The sequence below is a fragment of the Rhamphochromis sp. 'chilingali' genome, assembly GCF_963969265.1.
Source record: "Rhamphochromis sp. 'chilingali' genome assembly, chromosome: 9".
NCBI lineage: Eukaryota > Metazoa > Chordata > Actinopteri > Cichliformes > Cichlidae > Rhamphochromis > Rhamphochromis sp. 'chilingali'.
In genome coordinates, this window is record NC_137936.1 from 8,229,527 (window position 1) to 8,243,822 (window position 14,296).

Consider the following 14,296-nt stretch of genomic DNA (forward strand, 5'->3'; position numbering starts at 1 on the left):
GTTTTCTAAAGAGATGAAACAAGCAATGAATCATTTTGTTAATTTGTTCATTTCTGCTCATGCTCTGGCAAACAGAATTAAATCTAAATTCTTTAAGATAGACGTGCAAAACAAACAAACAAACAAACAAAAAAAGACTCAAGGAAACCTCAAGGAACGTTAGCTGCAGCAGTACTGAGGGGTGTGTGTTGTGCTGTCCCAGTTAAAAACAGCCACAAATGATTGGAAAATATATGACCTATTAGTTAAAGTTGACATTGTCCGGCTTTACATGTGCAAAATATTCCTTTTGTTCAGTGCAGCAGGGTTGGAGGTGAGAGTGACTACTAACCCCACGATGCGTAAGGGTACTAGTTCCTCCCCTCACTCATCGCATCTTGTTCTCCCTTTGTCTTTGTCTGGGGAAATGGAATCTGCAGCTTATTGATATTAATAGCGCACAGGATCTGTGGTTGGAGAGGAGCTGGGACCTGGGCGAGAGTGGTAACTTGATATGGCTGGGTAGAATTGACAGTCCTCCTGCTTGACAGGGTGGAAAGGGGTTTGTTGTAAAAATGGGATTGCATAATGTTCTGGCCGTGTGTGCTGTGCTGTACATTGCTGTACATACAGGAGCGGGGTTAAACATTTCGACCGGCCTGATCTGATTTTGCATGTTAAGTGTGAAACCTTTCTTGACCGTGGATGCTGAACTGCACTGGCTGTGACTTCTCTGCTGACAGAATAATAAACAAAGTGCGATTCTCTGATGGATCAGTAAACAGCGGCATGCATTCAGTGGTCGATGAGACATTTTATATTCAGTGGGCACATTTGAATAGTGTAAAGAAATGTTTGTCCTTGCTTGTTTTGGGTCCACTTCGTTAATATTAAGACAGCAAAGCACTCCATGGAGAAAAGCTGCGCTCTGTGTACTTTGTTCTTAGCTCAGCAAAACGTGAGGGCAGGTCCAAAGAATCTGGGGGATCAGACAGGCCTGACATTCACCAGACTGCACTGTTGCCTTTTAAGCTTAGAAAAAGAGAATCTGAAAATAAGCACCCAGAATAAGGGCTGGCTGGATTGAAGTTGGGTTTAATTGGTGGGTTTTGAGTCTGTTTGCGTGTCAGAAAGTGCTGTTGTTTACAGTCTGTGTGGGTGTTACAATATAACGCCCTGATCCTGCCAATCACATTAAAAAGAAAAAAACACAACAATGCATTTTTCTCCACTTTTTTAAAATGCTGACTTTTTAGACTTTATGAGACTTAGCCATGGTTTTCATTTAATCAGTCCTTCTTAATAAAAGCCCAGAAGAAAAGAGGGGGAAAATAGTGTGCAGTCAGCCCTTTTGGCAGATCAGATCATACAGTAAGCAGCTGCGTTTGTTGAGAAGTGAGTCATGCTTTAGATTTTCCTGTGTTTCATTGCACAGACAGTGACTAGGAAAATCTCCTGCACACACCCTAAAAACAAATACCAGTGACCCTGCATATCAGTGACTCTACACAACTACAACTCTTCTACACACTATTTTATTTACACAATGCTTTTAGCTACGTTAAACCAGTATCTCAACTTTTTTTGTTTAGATTCAAACAGACTATTATAGCCTGGCATGATAAATAGATGCTGTAGAATTATTCAGATGCTGATGCTAAGTGGACCAAACATGCAGGATGGGCTGTAAAGAACCACGAGACAACTCTGGCAGCCTCCTATTGACAACCATTGAGTTGAGCATTAATTAATATGGTAATGATATGTGAAGGTTCATTAACAAGCCGCCACAGAAGTAGCCACAGATATAGTATTAAGCGTGCTTAGAGTAATTAATGGAATAACTTTACTTAGTGGTAAATATTCATGGGCCCTCATCTTTTTGTCTGCACGGTGTGAAGAGAGAGGAGAGCCTGTCCATTAGAGGAGCTGAAGAGCTGTCCACAGTGAATGCAGGCCTTTTGTTGGGATTGGGTGCGTTTCAGTGGAGGGGTATTAATTCATATTTTGAACATGCAATCTTACAACAAAGCCAAAGGCACTGATAACTTACCTGTGACTAGAGAGCATATTGTGAAGCTGTGACCCCTTCAAAAAATAGGAAAGTCCACTTCACAGGTTTGTGGACAGAATAAAATGAGTCTTTGTTCACACTCACATGTAACCACAGCCGTTCATTACCATAGCAAAAAACCCTTCTGATTGTTCCATTTCCTCTGAAAATAAGGTGTTTGCATGTTTTTCCCACCATGACTACAATGAAGCCCTGTGGTATTTGCATACAAAATGGAAACATTTTTATGGATCACCTGAAAGCTATCGGGCTAATAAAAAGGTCTCGTAGCGGCACAAATAAAAATTTCATGCATAATTAACTTAAAAATGTAATGTTCATTTTTGTATCATTTCATTATGTATATCTTACATTGTAGTCTTTGTACATACTAGTAGCCAGTTTTTAAAATTTCTCAGGCTACTTCAAGTGGCATCCAGTAACAGAAGTAACACTATCAGTATTCCACTACCTCTTCAATGAAAACATAGTGGAATACATATTTCAATTAAGTGTATATAATTAATGAAAGTCAAAGCTTCCTGCTCATTATCTTTTACTTTTAAGCAATCGCTGCTGAGATATGCGAGTCATTTTTGACAGAAATCAGCAAGACATCAAGTCTTGTTTTGCTTTATACCTCTTTCCAGGAGTTGTCATCAATCCAGCAACCCACCCAGGTAAAGAAAACACAATCCGAGTGACTGTACTGGAAAGATAATATGGAGAAAATACACAGAGCAACTAATTATGACAGAACATGCGTTTTTTTAGTAGCTTTGCTACTACAAGCCTGGAACATGCCCCCTTGGGAAAGTCCAAGATTAATGGCTAACTGCAGGCTATAACTGACAAACAGGTATTTTTCTATTGAGTTTGTATCCAGCAGATTATTGGAATTCTGTGCTCACCAAGATGTTGTTTGTTGCACGAGTTTAGCTGAAAGGTTTAGGTGGAACAAAGTGCTGTTTTGTTTGTATCACTGGTGTAACTCTGTGCAGTTAGTATCAGTTTTACGTGTCACTGCACTGTGAGATTTCCATGTCAAAAGTACTTTGTTGTCCTATGTGCCGTTGTGTTGGTTTTTTTTTTTTTTTTTTTAACCAAATGGCACGGCAGATATGCAACAGCCAGCCAAGACTTTGCATGAGAACCTTAGAAAATGCTTCTTAGTTTCCTTTGTCTTTTAAAATTGTTGCATTTAGATTCATTTTCTTAGATTTGGCCTCTTACTGAGCATGCACATAACCCACCTTGGTGGGTAATTATCTCAACCAGGAGTTGTTCTATTCCCTAAAATCTCAATGTGGGAGTGTGTGATGGGTTCCCTTTTCCCAACCGGGCTAAGCAGCATGTGCTTGTTTATCCTCACCCTACGATCTGTGCACCCCCACTGTTCTAAATGGCAATATTACAACCCTGTGCTGTTTGAAATGGAGACAATTATCTGTTTAGGTATTACAAGATGGGCTTTATATTACAAGGAGAAAAGGCGTACAGCTGCTATCAGGATCCCGTTGTTGCCTTTTCTCTCCAGTACAAATTTTCCATCATTAAAATGATGGAACATTTATCTAAATGGATGTTATGCATTGGGTAAACTCATTTAGCTCCCGGGGCTCTTTCAGGTGATGGGAATTAATGATGTTTAGTAGTTTGAAACTGAAAATATCTGTCATTTGTCACCACTCACCATTGATTTACGATTCCATTGATGATATGTTAATTGAAGTGTAATGAATCACAATAATAGGGTAGTTGTGTGGGAATGGTCCATTTTCAATGATTGTTCAACCCTCGGTAGAGTTCAGAGCGAGCTGCATGTTGACTCGCGTTTTCAACAAGGGCGTTTAACTCATAATTAACGCTGAAACTGGGCACGTTGGTCCGGGTTGTTTTTATCTGCGTTCGGCATGCTTTAGATATACACTTTCACAAATGCCCGGCCACATTTTTGACTGCCAAATGTAAACGGCAAAAAAGAACAGCGGGAGAGGGAGTTGGAGCCTTTTTTTCATATTTGGATATGCTTTAATGCTTTTATTCAAATTCACCTGAGATATTGGTCCACAGTCACTTCTCAGTTTACCATAAAAATAAGATTTTGTTTCCTTCTTTCTTTTTTCATCTTTCTTCGCCTGGGTTGAGTGCTCACTTAGGAAAGCCGTGAATTCAGATCAGGTCCACCCAGGGGAGTAGAGCGAGGGCAGAGCAGGTATAGTTGAGGTGTGTTCACCAGCAGGGGGTGCCAAGAAGGGCATCCTCTGTCAGTAATATGAAAAGTTTTTGTCTTGCAAATAAACCATTCACTCACAGACAGCCCCATTGTTCACTTGTTATCATCAGTGGGTGTAGTTGTAGTTAACAGGCAGATGGAAATGCGAGGATGTGTCGGACGGTGACAATAGTAGGCTACAGGAAGATAAAGGAAAGGTGCCTCCTGCCCCGCTCTGAGCTGAAATGGTTGCTTTTACGTTCCTAGCAGCTGAGGAAGGTACACTGACTGCTTGTACAGCTTCATACAAACAAGGGGAGGCAAACAGCACAGGAATGTAGAGAATTGATTTCTTTCTGATGGTTTCTCAGAACATATAAGACTGTTTGCGCCGGTTATCAATTCCAATCGATAGCAACTGGTGGAAGCCGCTGGCTCGTTGCCGGCTGCTTGTAGTTTACACCTGTGTACCTCGTGTTTCTTTTTTTTGTAATTTGGCTCGAGGGTGCTGATGACGAACATTGCAGCGGTAATTATTTCAGAATTCTAAATAATTCTCCCGTTTTGTGTCTGCAGGGCGAGGAGGCTGTTTCACCACCGCTGGAACTGAAGATTGCTTTAAATAAGCAAGTCCTCGTGGAAGGTAAACACACAATCATTTACCAGACTCCAGACCCAGCATGTGTGTGCGAATGCTCTATTGAAAGGGCTTAATAAGTAACTGAATGCAGGGTGGTTTTCTTGTTTGTGTACTGTATTTTTGTGTGTGCATGTAGGGCCAAGAGGGTGGGCCGGGGACTTGACAGGTGCACTCTGTTAGTGTTTAGAGAAGCTGCTGATCAGAAACTAGAACCGTGGCTAGTTAAGAAAGTTAGTGGTTTGATTTTAAAAAGGTTTTTAGTGTTGAAGGACTAATTGGACGCAGGGGCGTACGGACAGTAACTAGATTTTTAGGAAGGTTTTAGCTAAAATAAGGTAATGCTGTGTTTACCAAACAAGACAAGGGAGTTGGAGTACACACACAGCTGCTATGGTTGGCATATCACCCGTATCTCAGGTTTGCTTCTCACACCCGTTTCTCTGTCTGAGAGAGTCTGAGGCCCCCTGGATGTGAACTTCTGGATGGAGCGATTGGGTGAGGCTTAGTAGGACTTTGGAGAAGTGCTTTGCATGCGGGGGGTGGGGGGTGATAACACTTCAGGAGCTCAGGGCTTCAGAGGAGGAGTGCGTCTGTTTTCTGTCTCGTACAACTTAAAGCTCACCTCATCTCCCTCTCTTTGCCATATTTTCTTTCATCTCTCTTTGTATTATTTCTTTTCTGTCTCTCACTCACTAGCTCCCCCCCAAAAACATGCTGTGACTTGTGAGTGGGTATGTTGGACATGGGTAGCAGTGCTTTCATTGTAGGTAGCTTTTTAAATGGCAACAAAGCTATTCTGAGTAATGTAACTCATGTTTGTTTGGTTTTGTTTAGTTGATTTGATAAATATTAAAATGAATAGTTGTGTGATCAGTAAAAAAAAAAAGAGATTGTACTCTTTGTACTCTTGAACCGAGAGAGACTTTGCAAGTGTTTTTCTTTGAATATATTTCTTCAAGTGGCATGTTAAAAATGTCATATTGGATTGCTAATAAAAAACACCTGCCTGTAGACAAATCCTGTCTTAAATATTAACAGCTGCAGCTTCTCCGTACATTCTGAAAACAAATATCTAAGTGTTGTTACAGTTACACTGTAGGACTCTCTCTTCTCTGCAATGTAACAATGTATCAGTAAGCCTTTGGTCTTCTTTTTTGGGATTCAGTCACTACCACGTTTACAAGATTCAGCCTTGGGAAAAAAATGGAAGCAGAGGACTCATGTTGAGAGTTTATCTGGAGTGCATTCTCCGCATACTCAGGTCCACTCCACCAGAGCCCTCAGCTGCCTGCTCCAGATGTAAGATCAGCACTGAAATCTTCCAAATGGTTGTGTAATTAATGTTAATGTGGCAAGATCAGCTTAATTGTTGACACAAGCTTCCAATGTGATTTTGATTGCATCACTAATGCAGAAATCCCCGCGGCAGCTTATGGGATTAATATGTCTTGGTGTTTAAAGCTCTTTTAAAGTGCAATCGAGTCAAAGAGGACGAGTGTGTAAAAAGCATGTATGGTGCTCATTTTTCTCTCCATTTGGACTGAACGCACTTTTAAAAATATTTATTTTAAAAGCATGCACTTTAGAGTATGACATATACTTGAGGTGCAGGCTACTGACAAAAGTTTTGATTTGGATATCTGGAATATTTATCATCATACGGGCATATTTCTGTGATAGGGCTGCTTCTGATGTGTGCCGTGTGTTTGCCTCCTTTTTGGCCAATTTATTCAGACCTGATGACATCCAGCTTTCCAACCCAATAAAAAAAAAAAAAAAGACAATCCTCAGATGCCCAAAACATGTTCCCCTGTTTTGAGGTCTTTCAAAGTCTTATCCTCTCATGTTGGATGTCATTTGAATTTCATGAATCCATGTAAGGGAGAGAAGAACACAATGTGCAAAGAGGCACGTCTTGTAATTCTTGCTTTGCTGTGAATGCTTATATTGCTTTCATTTAGCTGTTGAAGTTGCTTTGTTTAATCTACTTTTTATGGAAGCGTTAAGAATAAACAAGTGGATTCATGAGTTGGACCCGCAGAAAGGTCGTGTTGAGATTTATGCCGGGATGAAAATAGGGCCTCTGTAATCGTTCCCTTGACTGCATTTATTGCTTACTTTAAAAAAGTAATTTCTTTATATCAGCATCAAGCTGAAAATTGCCATGTATTAGTATTAGGCTCGGTAAGCTTCTAATTCTGTGGCATTTACAGCCGGCTGTGTTTCCATGCATTTATAACACTTTGATTCTTAAGAGCTCCTTTAATCGCTTATGCCTAGCTTGGAACATAATAAACAACTCGCTGTAGCGAAAGTGCCACATGGGGGAGATTTCTAGCAAGAAAGTAAAACGCTTCTGTCATTTGCAGTTTTGTTGCTGTGTTTTTCATGCACTGTAAGTACCGTAATCTACTCTCTGAGCTTATCTGCTGCGGCTAAAAACAGTGACAGGCAGAATAGATGCAAGGCAGCGTGAAAATGAAAAATTATCGTCACTACAAAGGCGTCACAATACAGACCAGCGCAGAGACATACAGCGACCGTATGCCTCTGCCTTTTCCTGTTGATTGAGATCGCAGGATGTGTCAAAGCATTCTAAACACCCTCACCTGGCCACTGTCTGCGTTCCCTATCTGATGCTCTGCTCCCATGGGTGCATCAGCTGCTATCGGTACACACTCTGGCAGATCGTCTGCCTTCGTATTGTCTGACTAAACAGGTTGCACAGTTAAATTCGCGCCTTATGTTCAGTACCGTATGTTACACAATGGGGCGAGATTCTTTCCGTGCAACTCTCTGAATAGGAATTATCTGTAGTCGTGAGGTAGGTGGAATCCTACTTATAATGTCATCACAGATGTGCGATCTTGAAGCTACTTAAAATATCTTTTTTTGTAGAAAAGCGCATTTGACAAGTTTCAATCTATTTTTCTATCAGCATCAGACAGCCATGTCTTCTCTTGGTCTGGAACATATTGATGGATGTGTACTCTCTGGTCTGCCTCGGCGAGTGAGCAGCTTTGATAATGTCAGTCGGCTACCAGGTGCAGACGGCTAACGTGACAGAGCCCTCGTGTGAGATTGACTGAGGTGACAGAAGTAAGCAAATTCCATCTGCAGATGAGTTGTCTTATAGCGAGATGAAAAGAAAATCACAAAAGTGAGAGGAAAAGTGCCAGAGCTCTCTTTCTCAGTCTTGGCCTTGTGTCTCAGCTTCAGAAAAGATGAAATAGAGCTAATAAATGGGATTGATTTGTTGTCTTCTGAGCAAAATGACTACACAGGGTTTTTTGTGGTAACCTAGGGAAGCATCTGTCAGACTGCCTTTACAGCAAAGCAGTGGTGCTGAGACGGATGGAATATCTTATGTACATACACCCTCACCACCTAAAGCACAGCAGTACATTTATATATTGCACACATTCTACAGATTCCTGTTTGTTTCCACTACATGAATGTTTGTGGCTATGTATGAAAATTCCATAAAGTTCCTTGAAGCCTCAGTGCCTCTTATTTAGATAGTTTGACTTTGTTGCGCTCACTTCATGTCATGGTAGATATCACTTTGGCAGTCCTTTGCTTTCTCCGTTTATTTTAGAAAAACAAATCCCTTTTAGGGATAAAGCACCTGGTGGGGCTACTTAATGGAATGGTTTCAGACCTACGCAAATAAACAGCTTGCATTTTTGGTGTGAGATTAGGAATGAGGCTGAGATGGAGCGAGAGCTGAAGAGAGGCGGGTAAAAACCAAACAAAGAAAGTCAACATGTGGAGAGCACAGAAGTGGAGGAGTTGCATGTCTGCTTCTGCTTCCTATAGTTGACTGTATGTACTTGGTGCCTAAAGTAATACTCATGTGAACCTGGAATAAGACTTTCCTTTAATAACTTCAGGCCGAGGTAAAGCCCTTTTTTTGAATAGCTGACCAATGACTCAGCAGTAGTTATTCAAAGGGCTGGAAAATATCAGAGTCTTTGTTTTTCCCTACACACACACACAAACATGCGGTTATATCTTAACCCCGAAAAGATAGCGAGGGAGTGGACAAGGAGAAGAGCAAGTGACCAGTGAAACATAAAGCAGAGTGAGGGCTACATTTGTTTTTAAATAGCTCATAATGGATGTTGAAATTAACAACAAATTGGGCCTTTGAACCCAGACACATTTAATAATATCTCCCTGTTTTTATTCAATCCAGAGTTTGCCACGGGTCTCCATTTCACACCATATACTGTTCCCACTCATTAGCTTATTTGATTTTCTGGAGAGTGTCAAAAACTTTTGACTACTGAGTCATAATTAAAGCTGGAGCTCAAGTACAAAATTTGTCCACACTAGTGATTTACTCAGCCTTAGTACTGACTGAATGGCAACTAAAACATGGCTGTAGAAAGTACCTGCTAAAATTAGCAATTAAGAGTTATTCTCATGAGCTAACATTTTGAAAACTGAGACACTTGGTCTCACCTGAAAGTGCCAATGCGCTTTCTCAGGGCATGCAAATGTAGGTTCTTGGTTGCTGGTGCGATACCATCAAGGCTCTTCAGCAAAATAGTTGGTAAATACTGCAGAATGTGCTAGCACACTAGACACTTGTGTTTGCTGTTTACTGTTTTTTACCACGCACGCCCTTCTGACTGGGTTTTATTAAAGGGATGATAGATTTCAAATTTTAGTCAACAAGCTAGTTAAAAAGAATGCTAAATGTACACTGTTTGTTTCAAAGGCACACTTCTACCATCAGCTTCCTTTTCATAACCATCTGCAGCCCTGTCTCTTTTGTAGAGCAGAGTAGGATTTATTAAAGTGAATAATGTGACACAGTTAATGAGCTTTGATAGCTTCCTCCATTGTGAACTATTCTGCTTTTGGCCCTTTAAAGGTCAGTATTGTCAAGATATTTGGTATTGGCCTGTAGTGTTCATATAATTTAAAGTTGATTTTAAGAATTTAGATTTACTTCCTGTGACTTGGTCCCTTTGAATGGATGGGATCATTGGCGTAGGTCTGATCTGATTCTGTTGTAATGTTGTTAGGACTGCTTTTAGTTTCAAGCTGTTAGTTTTATTTGACCTCTGCTGTGAATTTGTGTTCAGACATCTGCATCTTATTTTCCTTTATGATATTATTTCTATGTCAGTGAATGTAACCACAGTAGTATATTGAAACAGTTTCATGAGCTTATTGTTTCTTGTTGGAATTGTCCACATGTTCACCGTTGCAGTCCCTGTGCGCTTTGGCCTTTCGTCTACATGCAGACGCAGGATCTCGGACAGCTTTACTAATTCCAAGATGAAAATGTTGGAAATACCTTGGGTTAAGGCTTGTTGTGTACGTGTAGTACGAGTGGAGACTTTTCATCAGTGACACCTCGAGACACTACGAGACACTGTACCTTTTGCTGATTGGCAACTGAAAAGAAAGCTCCTCTGCTTCCTGTTTGCATGGGTTCATGCAAGCCCAGTGTAGGTAATGGTCATGCTATATGTTATATATAGAATAAAAATGTAATACGGTATATATAGCGATAGACAGCTGAAATATTGATGTTACCAGCTGCTGCGGGGAGAAGCAGAGAGGTGTTTTCAGACTTAGCCGCTATTGTGTGAACATGGCCTGAAAGGGAGAGAAAAACTGAAAAGCTATTTCTAACCAAATGTGGGTTTATTTATGTAATCAAATGAAAAAGGTAGAGACATTTTTTAAAGTAACATTTATTTACAGTCTTCCCCCCTCACTCTTTTTTTTAATACTGTGGTTTTAGCCTTGGCTCCTGCCTTGTTTTCATAAACAAAGTCTCTTTGGCCAGCTAGAAAAAACATAGGCCTGTTCAGTGCACTGAAAACAGGAATGACAAACACCATTAGCTGAAAAATTTCCATCTCATTGCAACTATGTTATTGTTTACTTTACCATACACGTCCTAATATGGTTACCTCCCTGTCAAAGCGGGCCAGAGCAAAGCCGAGGGGCCCTCGCAGGGAGATGCTTTCAGCTGCCACTTAGACAATAAGAAACAAATGTCACAGCTCGGCAAAATAGCCTGGCTTTCACAGTCTTACAGTACTTGGCCTTCGACGCTGCTTGGCTCAGGCTCCTGTGTGATATTTAACTACTCTGTAGTGTTAGATGCCCTCACAGTGTACCCCCACATCTCTTCGTCGCTGTGCCCTCTTTTCTCGCCTTCCTTTTGTCTTTCTTTATTTGTCTGTATCTCCCCATCGATCTCTGTCCCCGTCGCGGTGTTAGCTATGTGTGGGCTGACTGATGGGCCTCTGTTTGCTGTGTTAGGTTATTTATCGGGGTGGTGGGAGGGAGAAGGGGGTGCGGTGATGTGTTTGGAGCGGCTGTTGCCCTCCTCCCTGTGGCCGAGCGGAGGCCAGTTCAGCTGCAGGTCACGCCCTGGCCCGAAGCCGACGCCGCGTTTGAACTGGAAACGTCTTGGCGAGACTTAGAGGCTCTTTATGATACTTGGATGGAATCACAACCGCACAACCTCCAGAAAGCCTGGGATACTGCAGAGGAAATGTAGCGTTCTGGTGGCTGTGGCTTTTTTTACTCTAATTTTTTGTAGTTTGCTGAAATATGGGTTGTTGTAACTACCAGTTTAGTTGATTGTATTGCAGAAGTGCAAATTAATGCTGTTACAGATAGAAAAACCCAGGAAAACTGTCATTAAAATGGGAAAAAACACACGATACTCAAATTGGCATTCATCTGAGGTCGGCATTGAGGCTTTTTAGGTATTAGGGTCAGGTAACTTCACCACAGGTTAGTCTGGCAGTAGTTGGAAATGGGGTTCTTTCAGATGCATGGGCTTTCTTTTCCCCAGTTGGTAGAGGATGATGGCGGCCTCACCTCAATCCTAAAATCCTCACGTTTATGATATTTGCCCAGTATTATCTGTGCCTGTGGATGAATGGGAGGACAGAGCATGAGGAATGTAGAAGGTCAGACTGCGTGATTTACACAGTACAGAGCCATAGAATCCTTGGGAAAATACTTGGGCTCGGATCAAACAGACGTCATGTGATATGTTCTTAACACTGACCTTTAAAGTCATGCTTTTTACGGATGCACTAAATGTAAAGTAATTTCTGTGTGTTCACCTCAAAACACAAATGGATTTTTTCTTTTACTAATTATGGCGGTGTGAGGTTTGTTTGTTTTTTTAAGATTACACCTCAGAATAATACAACTTTAAACCACATCTTTTTCTTCCTAAAAAAATCTTTTGCATTGCATTTTTTTAATCTGATTTTCACAGTTGCTCTTATTGAATACCTAAATGAGTCACGGTGACCTTAAAACAACATGACACATACACAGAGGAAGATGCAAAGAATTTATCAAATCATTACCCACCAGTTCACATTTTTACCTGGCAATGAATGATTAATAGACCTTTTTTCACGTTTATTTTGAACCATAGTTAAGACTCACATCCTGCTCATTATTTCATCAGTATTTGTTCAGGCCTAACTATAATTTCCACTCCATTGCAGTTATATTTTCTTGATAAGCTAATGGCGCTGACCTTTTCTTTATTTTGTTTTTCATCTAAGGGAAAAAGACTATACCCTCTTTGACGTTAATGAACTTTGTGAAGAGGTTTGTTTACTGGCTTCAAGGTCAGTTTCTGAGAAAGGCACCGGGTTTTCTTGTAAACATATTTACAGCCAAAGATGTGTAAACATTGTAAATGCGTACATGTGCAGCAGGGGCAATGCTGGCATATTTTCCCTTTTTTTTTTTTTTTCTTTCTTTGTTTTTTCATGACCTTTCCCCTGTGACACACGCATAAAGGCTATGTGTGCATAAGTGTTTATCTCTGGAAGCACTTTAAAGCAAAATGTGCACTAACAAAAAGCAGCAAACAAAAAAAGAAAAGAAAAAAAATACTCTTAGAAAGCGTAATGATGTGCTTACTCACAATATAAAGCTGATAGAGGCGAGAAAAGGTAGAGTAGAGGCAGGCAGCATGGCTAACGCAGGACTGGTGAGGGTATTAAAATATGAATTAATGGAATGTTGCTCAGGCACATCTCTGGGTGTAGTGTAGTGTTAAAAAATAAAATTTATGTTGCCGGCTAGTAGCCGTGAAGGTGCATTTGGACTTAGTATCCTTTAATTAGAAGTGAGATATTAGCATTTCATAGGGCTTTATGCTGGGTGAGGGGATCGGCCGGCCACCGCGCCTTCATTAGCCAGCTTCTCTGTGTAATGAGTGCCGTCATTAGCTGATGGAGTGGATTTGCCCCAGCTCTACCTTGAAAGGCACATCTTTTACATACTTGCAAGGAATAAGGCCTTTTAATGGATTTCTTAATGAATAAAATAAGATGCCACTTCTTTAAAATTTGACGAGTGCATTTCTGATAATGCACACCACTAGCTGCTGCCACTTTTTTGGTGCGTTATTAGCAGAGGTGGAAAAAGAAATGCTGTTGTTGGGGAAACAAAGGTAGTCGTTGGGCTTTTTATTGTGCAAAATTTGAAAAATGTCTATAATGTGTAGCTGATGAAAGTGCCAGATCATTAATATGCGTTTGAAATAAGGCGTATGTGATTTCTGTCAGGGTCTGAGGCTCTATGCTAACACTCGCCATGTTTGTAAGGTAAAGCGGCAGGACAGCTATTGGATAAAACCTGACTGCAAATTATATGTGCGGCTGTTGATGAAGCGTGTGCGCACGCTCAACAACAGTCAAGACAGTCAGAGGAGAGGTGTTTTTTTGCGATATGGAAGTCTCCCTAAGCCTTTGGCTGCGGCTCCACTCTCAGAATCAGCCGTGAAGTGATTAGTATTTTATTGATGAGCTCCTGAAGTGGCAAGTGTGGGAAATTGGATCTTTGATCTCCTGGAGTTTGGGAAATATATCCTGAGCGTGTGGAGCTCTCCAGGTAAAACGCCCCCACCCCCCACCCCAGCACCAGCAGCACTGTGATGCACACAGACGCACATGTATACATACGGGCATGTCGTTTGTGGGGGCTATTCCTCCCCTTCTCCAAAACACATATTTGTTTTGGATGTTTTCACTGAGAGTCTACACGGTGATTACAGATGTTCATTAACAAAATTGGGTATTTGTTTTAAACTTTAACCAATCACTTTGATATGCTAATTACAGTGTAATTTAATTTGAGCCCTGTAATGATGATGCTGTTATTATGGACATAAATGATGCAGTTAAGCTGAGAGTAATCTCATTTGCATACTGTACATGCCAGTAAATTAAGCCCTTTCCTGCGTTGCTTCAGCTTTAATTTTCCACTCCTTTTCACACAGCATCCCTCAGCCCCTGTGCCTAATAGCAAGCCGGCTTGTTTGATGTGGAGAGCCGCTTCCTCACAGTAAATCTAGTCACAATATGTTATACATAAAAGCTCTCATTATAACTCTAAG

General features: G+C 40.9%; 1 protein-coding gene across 17 annotated transcripts in view; it reads left to right on the plus strand.

Moving 5' to 3' along the window:
* Positions 1-14,296, plus strand: part of foxp1b (forkhead box P1b) — a 147,131-nt gene that overhangs the window by 44,846 nt on the left and 87,989 nt on the right. For 16 of the 17 annotated variants that reach the window (XR_013972779.1, XM_080891489.1, XM_080891493.1 and 13 more), the window contains one exon: positions 4,824-4,890. The exons of the other annotated variant lie outside the window; for it this stretch is intronic. The gene's annotated coding sequence lies outside the window, so the exon portion shown is untranslated. The remainder of the gene's footprint in view (positions 1-4,823; positions 4,891-14,296) is intronic. 17 annotated transcript variants of the gene reach the window in all.